This window comes from Rattus norvegicus, chromosome 18 (genome assembly GCF_036323735.1).
Source record: "Rattus norvegicus strain BN/NHsdMcwi chromosome 18, GRCr8, whole genome shotgun sequence".
Taxonomy (NCBI): domain Eukaryota; kingdom Metazoa; phylum Chordata; class Mammalia; order Rodentia; family Muridae; genus Rattus; species Rattus norvegicus.
The window spans coordinates 75,023,188-75,030,248 of NC_086036.1; positions in this window are offsets into that span (position 1 = coordinate 75,023,188).

Below are 7,061 nucleotides of genomic sequence, written 5' to 3' on the forward strand. Positions count from 1 at the left end.
GGGGTTTCTGTATAGTTATGGTGATATTTTTTTCCGCCATTCTGCTGTTCCACATCGCAGGCTCTATTGCCAGTTTGCCCCTGTTGGTTGAATACTGTCTGTGCAAGAGTCACAATCCAGTAGTTAGCTCACTCTGATAATAAAGTAACAGGAGACTATAAATCAGATATGTGTTGAGTATAGATCAGTGTAGGGGTAGTGCGGCCAACTGTACAATGTATCCTAAAGCATTAGTGTGTGTGGAAAGAAAAAGGCGAGCAATCAGAAGGAGATTACAGGTATTGGGTGGTTAGGTGGGGAGTAGAGGAGAGAGACACACAGAGGAATGGAAATCGAGCCAAAGAGATGAAGTTGGATGAGTATGTGGTAGTTTTGGTTACTGCTAGATAAAAATAGATAAATAATCAAATATTATTCAGCATGCCCATGCCTGGGCTTTGGACATTGTAAAAAAAAAAAATAAAAAGAATGGGAACAAAGGGTGTGCTAAAGGAGAAAGGAAGAGAATAAAGGAAAAATAAAAGATGAAACCAGACAGACACATAGAGACTAGTAAAGGGTAGTAGGAGGTGAGGAGCGCTGTGGGCCTGCTACAGTGCTGCCCTGCCGTGCCTTTGTATGCGAGTACATGGGAGTACGAGTGAACACATTATCAGCGATAGTTAAGGGACAGCTGTATTGGTACTGGACAGCTGGATGGAAATACAGGGACATTGGATCATTGGCCTCAATGTTGATTCCCTCTCTTGCTGTATCCCTTGATTCGTCCCTTGACCTTGGCCCAGTCTATACTGTGTTGATTTTACCTATCTGTTCTTCACTTGTGTGCCCCAGGTCCCCTTGTATGTGATGTCAGTTGACTGGGTTCTGTGGGTTATGGAGAGGAGAGGTAGTAAACTACACGTAGAGCTACAGTTGATGCTCTCTTCCACGAGGGTTGGTTAGTGGATGTGCAGCCTCTAAAGTACTAGTGAGGCTTTTATTTCCTCCTATGGCTTACCCTTTCCCTCCCGGAGTGGTATGGTGGCCCTGGCAACAGCTACCAGGAGCCTGTTGTGTGAAAACCTTGCAGATGCTTCTTTTGTAGATTTCCTTTGGCTCAGTTTGCCTGGCAGGGGTGAGGGATACTGATATGTGCTTGGCAGCAGCTACAGTGGATACGGTTGCAGAAGCAGGCTCGGTCTGATGGTAGAGGAAGTCTGTGGCTCTCAAAGTAGACAAGGTTCATTGGGAGGTGTCTGTTGAGCAGGCTTATATCAAGAGTAAAGAAGTAACAGATGGGATGATGAATCTTCCTTGTCCCTTCACATCCAATCATAACCAGTCACACGTTCCAACAGGGTTTCTAGTCTGCCACCTTACCCAGAAGTAGCCCCCATACTTCTTCACCAGAGAAGCTTGAGAGACTGGCAGCCCACACAATGAAAGTATCTCATAAGAAGTTTAAAATGTGAACAAAAAACCATACAGGTAAAACCTGAAGCACTGATAGACAGGTCAGGGTTAGATGGAAATATTTGGTAAACTGATGAAAAGAGGTGAGAATTAAATCAAAGGACAATATTGGGAACCAAATCAACAGGATAAGTTTTCCACCACGGGACTTTGCATAAAAAGAAATGTGAAACAAAATGTAAAGCTTTTCAGAATTCCTCCATTAACCATTCGGTTTAATTCAGTTTAGTGAGTGAGTATTTATTATGTCAACAATACGAGTTAGTTCCGGAAGTGTAGACAGAATAAGAGGTAAAGACACATTCACTAGTCACAGCCACTGATTGCAAACAAGAGACGAGGCTCCAGCAAATTAATCAGAAAAGGACCTCATTGCCAAGATCCTGGACAAGCCCAAGGATAATTGGGAAGGCTTAAGAACAAATCTCAGAAAAGTGAAGTGGACAAGAGAATTGTGGCTGAATTACATAGGACAAGCGGCTACAGGAAGAACCTGACCTGTAACACTGACTATGACTGCTGCTGGCACTCGCTGCCACAGTTGCCAGGAGATGCATGTCCTTAACACTGCTCAGAGGCATCCCATTGGCTCCCTCTTCCTTTGCCTTATTTGACCCCAGTTAAAGTCTCAGCAGAAACACGTAATTGACTGAGCTTCAATGAAGAGCCGGAGAGTGAGTTCCGGTACCAGCGGACCACAGGGGCGAATCTCGTTCCCACTGCTCTTCCTTTCAACCAATGACGATTTCAGTGTGAACAACACCGTCATATTGTAACATATGGTAAATTCAATATATCCCAGCTAGTACAGGTCAAGCACATATTAAACCCGTCAGAGCACAGTTCCCTTACAAGTTGACCAACCACTATAACTGCTTCTGTTCAGTAGTTTCACTGTAATTATCTGCTCGCTTCTAACTCTTGAAACCTTTTTAGGTACCAAGTATAGCACATCCCAGAGGAAAATTTCTCTCACATGCAGTTACCAATGATTTCTTCCTCCTGCGAATGTTCTATCTTACTCTTCTTCCACGTATCCCAGAAGCAGGAAGAGCTCTGCTCAGGCTTCTAATGTAGGGCATGATTGGAGAAGTAGTGTTTAATACATTTTAGTCAGATGAAAGAGGGATGTGGATTCTAAATCAAATTGCCACATCAAACCAGTTAAATACACAATCCCTAATTCTCTTATACACAGAAAGTTCTAAGGAGGGTGAGATATGGTAATTGGAGGATAAAATTTTGGATAGAAATATTGATGTAGTTTTTCTCATGTGGATTTTCATGAGATGGAACTTGGTAAGAGTAATTGAAAAAGTTAAGGGGGACTGAACACATCTACTTCCCTGGCTTTGGGCTTTGTTTGCAACACCCTGAAATTGACACATGGCTTGGGGCTTTCAATTTAAAGATATCTAGGAATACACACACACACACACACACACACACACACACACACACACACACTACACACATTTGAGAATATACATATACAAATATATCATGTATAATGCACATGGCACAGAGTTTTATGCTCCTAGAAGTGTCTAATGCTAATTGTATAATATGAGAATGACTGGTGAAGCCCTATCCCAGACAAATTCAGAGACTGAGTAGAGGTGGTCAGGAGACAGAACGCTAAAGGATTAAAAAATATGATGATTTCTGATTATGTTCTGTAAATTTTTTTCTGATATTGTAATTATCTTAGTCATGAAAAAGTCTAATAATAGTGACAGTTGTAGGACGCTGTGGATGGCATTTGGGCAAAATGCTTTCCTCTTAGAGGCATGAATTTTTCTGTCTCGCCATTTATATTGCCCAGGGAACGCTTGCCATCACCACTCTTCAGTTCGTGCCTAACACCACAGGGGATGCCTTTGTCGAAGTGTGCATTGTATTGCTGTTTCCAGAATTTTCATTTCAGACAGAAAATGAACTCAGTTTCGTATCCTCCACTTCGATGAGCTGATTCTGGCTCGAGATGATCCTTCTACTAAGGATAACTTCCAAGTTTCTGACATAATTGCTGTGTTTCTTGTTTTGCCTCTTGACTTCTGCTTTCTGTTTTCTTAAGGAGAAACCATTGTATTTCCAAATGCCTTCATGAGCTAGCGAATGTTCAATTCCCAGAAGGCAGCAATCAAATTGTTTTCAATTATTCCTTCATAGAGTCAATCATCTAATTTAAGTCTAGTTAAGATTTATGTGGTAGTTAATATGCAAGTAATTTTAGAGGTCAAGAGGCCACCTGCTCTCAACTATAATATTACAAGACACACAAAAAACACCAGGCACGTTACTTTCAATAAAAAGGGTTAACTACTCAAGTACATGATTAATTCTTTTTAAAATATCACGATATTTAGGCTCCATATTCCCAATACTGTGAGTCACAGCTATGGTCACCTCCACTGGATCTTGTGAGCCTTTCATATCCCAGGTCTCCATCATATCCTCGATGTGCTACTCACCTACCCACCCCCATCAGTTACAGATTTCCATTCTTTCTCATGACCATCAGGCTATCTCTCCTGTCCTACCTCACACCTGATCCTGAACCCCCTCCAATTCCTCTCCCCTCCCCTCTCCCACCCAGTTCTCTCTCTCCATCTGCCTCCTTTGACTATTTTATTCCTCCTTCTAAGTGAGAGTCAAGCATTCTTGCTTGGGACATCCTTCTTGTTTAGCTTCTTTCGGTCTGTGGAGTATAGCATGGGTATTCTCTATTTATGACTGATATCTGCTTATAAACAAGTACATACCATACATGTCCTTTAGGGTCTGTGTTTCTTCACTCAGGATAATATTCTCACCTTACATACATTTGCCTGCAAAATTCATGATGTCCTTTTGCTTCTAATAGCCGAAAAGTATTCAATTGTGTAAATATAACACATTTTCTTTATCCATTTTTCAGTTGAGCGACATCTAAGTGGTTTCCAATTCCTGGCTATTATGAATAAAGATGCTATGAACATGGTTGAGTAAGTCTCACTGTGGAATGGCAGAGCATTTTGGGTACATGCCCAGAACCTGAAGAGGCTACCTCCTGTAGCCAGGCACGAACCCCAGTAGAGCAACAGGGACACCAACCCATCCACATAATTTTCAACCAAAAATTTATCCTGTCTACAGGAAATGCAGGGATGGAGGAACGATTAGAGACTGAGGGAATGACTAACCAGTAAACTGCCCAATTTGAGACCCATCCCATGGTCAAGCACCAATTCCTGGCACTATTAATGATACTCTGTTATGCTTGCAAACAGGAATCTAGCATGGCTGTCCTCTGAGAGGGTCTACCCAGTAGCTGACTCAGCAGGGTGCAGAGACCCACAGCCAAACAATGATGGAGCTTGGGAACTCTTATGGAAGGGTTGGGGGAAGGATGGTAGGCCTCAATGTGATAGGAACTCCACAAGAAGACCAACAGAGTCAACTAACCTGGACCCTTGTGGCTCTCAGAGATCACCAACCAAAGAGCTGAGCACCTCCTACCCCTGACACATATGCAGCAGATTTGCAGATTTGTCTGATGCCTGATGCAGCTGGAGCTGATGCCTGTCTGTGGGATGTTTGTTCTTCTAGATGGGCTGCCTTGTTGGGCCTCAGTGGGGAAGGATGCACCTAGCCGTACAGAGACTTGATGTGCCAGGGTGGGGAGATACCCAGGGGGCCTCTGCCCTCTCAAAGCAGAAGGGGGAGGGATGGAAGGATTGTGGGAGGCAGCGACCAGGAGAAAGGGCACTGAGTGGGATGTAGAATGAATAAATAAAAATTAAAAAAGGAAAAAGCAAAAGCCATTTATGGAATTTATGTTCGTGGCCATATATCATAGAGCTATTTAAGACATTAAGAATTTGGGGAGAAAAATAAATGCCTCATAATATGGGAGAAAACTTACATATTTAAAGGTTTAATCTGCAAAAATAACTTTTCTAATTTCTTGGAATGAACTTATGTTGAATGGAAATGAATGGGTGAATGGCAATCTACCATGACAAGTTGTAGTTTGCCCCTTCTCCATGTTTAGGTACAATGAGGATTGATACTTCAATCCAGTAGAACCAGTACCATTACGAATCTCTCCTCATACAAACTGTGCCTGCTCCTTCCTGGCTGACCTTGTTTATGTAATACATTTAACTTGCGGTTTATTGCTAGGATAGATGTCATTTTTTTGACCTTGGGTCTTCAAGATCAATTAGGAGTTTTTGTATCACTTGTATCACTGTCTTTGGCCTAACATATTATATTTTATATTTTATATTATATTTTCAGACTCAAAATCATTTAATTAGCACTGGAATAAAATTCAGAGTTGGTTAACTACTTCAGAAATCGAGGGTAAATATATTTTATCGTTTGCAATTTTATTTATAATTCAGTTTCAGTGTGATTAACTAGTTATATAAACAAACATCTCAGGAGGGAAGGTAGCAACAAATACTGTATTTTCTCGCATGTGTCATCTGGTCCAACAATGAAAGCAGAGATCTCCTTATATTTTAGGAAAATCATCCTTCAAAGGAACGAAAACGTAACCAAGCGAAACCGATCAACCAAACGGATAAACCCAGGATGTCAGCTATACCATCCATGAGAATATACTCAGAGGACACTGTGTCCATTCACTGCTGCTCTCTTCCCAGTGGCTAGGATCAGCCTAGATGTTCATCAAGTAATGAATGGGCAACTGAAAATGTCGTCCACATACATAATGGAATTCTACATAACATTAAAACATTAAGTTATGAAATTTTCAGAAAAAGATATGGAACAGGGACAGATTATAGTAAGATTTCCTTGTGTAAGTTGGAATGAGGGAACAATAGGCCAGGAAACAAGGAAGAAGTCATGATGATTAATGCAGAATCTCACAAGTAGTCAAAGTGAGGACAATAATTGTCTATGAAATGTTCAACCACAATGAAGTGTCTAGATCACATCCTCTCATATTAAAATTATTTTAAAAAATAACATCTAGGAGGAGGGAGTGAAATGACTTGTAAGAGTCAGAAGTTTGGGTAGCAGAGACAGTGTCTTTTGAATGGGACAGGACCACTGCATTCAGGAACTCACAGCACCTATGGTTTCTTGCACAGACCTCCACATGATCAGCGCTCCGACACAGAGTCAACTAATTGATGTCTTGTCAAGATTTAGAGAATGTTTAATATGTAGGAATGGTCAGGTCGGAAGTCATGAGGGCTATTGCTCTAAGCCATAATGTTAAGAAACAGAGAAGAAATACAAGGTCTGTCACAAGTCAATTTGTGGGAAAGAAGGGGGGATTTACACACTCTTATCTCTAGTTGAGAAGCTCTTGATAGCAGAAGGCCTCTGAGGGATAGAGATTCTCTTTTCTTTAAGATATGAGCCCTGGTAACTTTAAGATATAAGCTCATGCTCCAGTGGCTGCCTCTGCAATCACGAATATATATAGGCAGCAAAATTAGAAATCAGTATACTATGAAAAAGAGAGGGCATGAAGTTGGGAGAGGTTAGGACCTCTGTGAGGAGAGACAGGAAAGGCAGTGAAAGGGTGTGATCAAGATGTACAGTACAGATGTGATGAAAGTATCAAAAATAATAAAATATAT